The following is a 2,928-nucleotide window of genomic DNA, read 5'->3' as shown; positions in this document are numbered from 1 at the left end:
TTCAAGCCTTCTTCGTCTTCCCAGAAAGCAATGATCCTATTTCTCCACTCCTATCAGGCCTTCTTCCCTCAGAAATATCCATGCAAGAAGCAAGCAGCATTTTCTACCATTGTTTATTTCTATGGTTAAGTTTAGAGACACAAGCCAATTTCTTCCAAGTATTTTCCTCATCATTCAATTCTCAGCCTCTCATGCAGCACTAGAGTGTGTGCAGCGTGAGAAAGAAGAGATAAACTCTGACTTCAATCTTAAAGGAGAAATAGGAGATGGTCAAGTAAAGAAGCAATGGGAAGTGTAAGGAAAAGGAAAATAGACGGAGTCATGAAAAAGACATAGCTTCGGGCCCAGCAAGAGCTCAGTTTTGCAGAGTGGAACTTTTTGCTCATGCCCACAGCTCTCACTCCTCGCTGGGCATTGTGGGGAATGTGAGATGGAGCCTTGTTAACCATTACCGACCTGCAATAATGTGAGCAGAGACAACTCTCCCTCCTTTCCGGGTGCTGAGAAGCACGTGGGGTATAGGCCTGTTGAATGCACTCACTGTGCAGTACAATAAGCAGATGCCATGCCCTTCCTTCTCCCCACCGGCCTCAGTGTGGACTGTAAGGAGGAGCACTGTCAACCATGTGTGCCTGCGTGAAGTGAACAGGAGTAAACGGGTGGTACCCTAGTCCCTTTGAACTAGACAGTAGAGACAGAACTACAGAGGAAACTGAAGAAAGGGATGCTTTAAATCTGTGTATATAAATCCTGAAAGGATTCCAAGCAACCCTTGCAGATGAAGTGATTGCCTATTAAGGGATCTACCAAAACTCAAAATAAGAAAATACAGGAGGTAGAAGATAACTGAAAAGACTAATGCAACATTGGATTCAAATCTGTAGCTCCTATAGCTACTTAAAACATGGTTTTTGAAACTAAACCCAACATTTCCAGGAACCATAGAAACAGTTAAAATAAAACTTGCTATGAAAGCCCTTATATCATGCTTGATGGAGGGAGATAGGAAGATGTAAGATCCAGGACACATGAAACATGGCATTTCATCTGCAACTCCTGTTTGCTTTACTGAGGGTGTAGTTTCCAACTTTAGTCACCTTCTTCAGCTTCAGACTCAGATTCTTCTTCAGCATTTTTGAGCCACTCCACAAACTTTCATTTATTCAAGGAAGACACTTTTCCCCTTTGCAACATGTGTGTCTTTATAGCACTTCAGAATGGCTACTCCCTCGGGACTGCAGCTTTATAAAAAAGCACCACAATTTTCTGGAAGGCTTTCGTGAAATGAATGTTATCATAGCAATACTCCTGCATCTTCAGTAACAGAGTCAGCTCAGCCTGACCTTGAGTAGTGAAGGCAGCGAGGAGAGGGCTGTTTTGCGTCAAGTGCTTGATGGCTTGCTCTGCTACAAGCTCCTCTTTGTTGTTCCAGTCCACGGTGCTCATTACACTGGGCCAGATTCATCCAATGACCAACGTGTTCTGGGATGTTGTTTTTTTCATCTCCTCCTTGACATACAAAATTATATCCTTAAATGAATCACCACGGGACATCTGTTCTTGACGTTCTTTCTGGAGTTCTTTATGAGCTCCTATGGTTTGCTGATTCCGAACATATTCTGAAAGCTCTTTTAAGCCTGCCTCGGCGAAATGCTTTGTGAAATGTTCAAGGCTTTGTTTATTCACAAGAAAAAGTTCCATCAGTCTGTTATCCGTGCTGACTTTCCGAAGACTTGCGGCTACTGCATTGATGTCTTTTCCATTTATCCATGATTTAAAGAGCTTTACAGCAAAAGCTGCTGAAACCCCTTATTTAACCAAATTCTCATTATAAAGGCTATGAAGAATGGATGCATTAAGTGTTCCACTAGCCAGAAGAACACCCGTCAACATAGCCAGCTTATTCCTCTCCGACTCCAAAAAACCCTTTACAGCAGCTTTTTTACTTCATCTTCAAACCCTGCTCCAGGTATTTGTAGCATCTGGGTAACTTGTTAAAAACCTAAGCAAATGCTTGCATGGCATCCAGGTCTTATTGTGCTGTGAACACATAGACATCTGCGTGCATCATGTCATCTGCCAGTGTACCACCTGGGGCCAGCATTCCCAGGGCCACCAGAATGTCAAAGAGTGTTTCTGCAAATGGGCCGCAATCAAGTGTTGCCCCAGAAGCACCAAGAAACTTTGCTACTGCCTCCAAATCAGTACCAGTTTCACTTAAGCCTTGAATAATCATTTTGAAACTGAGCAGGGTCAAACCTCTCTTTTTCATCTCTTTTTCTGGTTTTAAAATGCTGGCCTGAAAGTGTTGGCTTTTGCTGCTTTTAATTGTTCATAAAAGACACCCAAATTTAAGGTGAAGAGAAAAGGGCTAGAAATTCCAGAGGAGGCAACAACTGTGGCAGTCTCTGCAACAATAAATCTTAAGAAATTGAAAGGACTATGAATCAAAGGTCGTCACCACCAATTCAGTGCCAAGAGGAGTCCCCAATTTGGGGTGCAGTGAAGAGGGACACTATTCAGTGCAAGAAAGGTCAATTGTGACTCAGCATGGCTGCGGAACGGCACATTTGTAAAACAGCTCAGGACAGGCAGCCCAGGTGTTACAGCTCCAGTGTTACAGCTCTGGTCTGGAGATACAGCTGTGCTCCACTCCCAGGAGACAGCTTTGCTCTGTGCAGCTTCAGCCAATATTGCCGGTCCAGCTGGGGAAACACAATCTTGGATGGAAACTAAAGTTCACTCCACCAAGACAGTTATATACAGAAGAGTGCCCAACCCCAGTACCTGATGAGTTTATTTCTATGCAAATGAGTATTCCAAATCGTTATAGTTTGATCGGTCCAAATAGCACCATCCTGATTGGCTGGAATGCAGCCGTTTTGATTGGTGAAGATGCAAATGATGATATAGCTATGCAGCTCCTAT

At 43.4% G+C, this 2,928-nt stretch overlaps 1 pseudogene; it reads right to left on the bottom strand.

The window, feature by feature from the left end:
* Positions 1-1,047: 1,047 nt before the first annotated feature.
* Positions 1,048-2,336, bottom strand: LOC102241409 (annotated as a pseudogene).
* Between the last annotated feature and the right edge of the window lie 592 nt (positions 2,337-2,928).

This window comes from Myotis brandtii, unplaced genomic scaffold (assembly GCF_000412655.1).
Source record: "Myotis brandtii unplaced genomic scaffold, ASM41265v1 scaffold151, whole genome shotgun sequence".
Lineage (NCBI taxonomy): Eukaryota > Metazoa > Chordata > Mammalia > Chiroptera > Vespertilionidae > Myotis > Myotis brandtii.
This window is presented reverse-complemented; position numbering and strand designations above follow the sequence as displayed.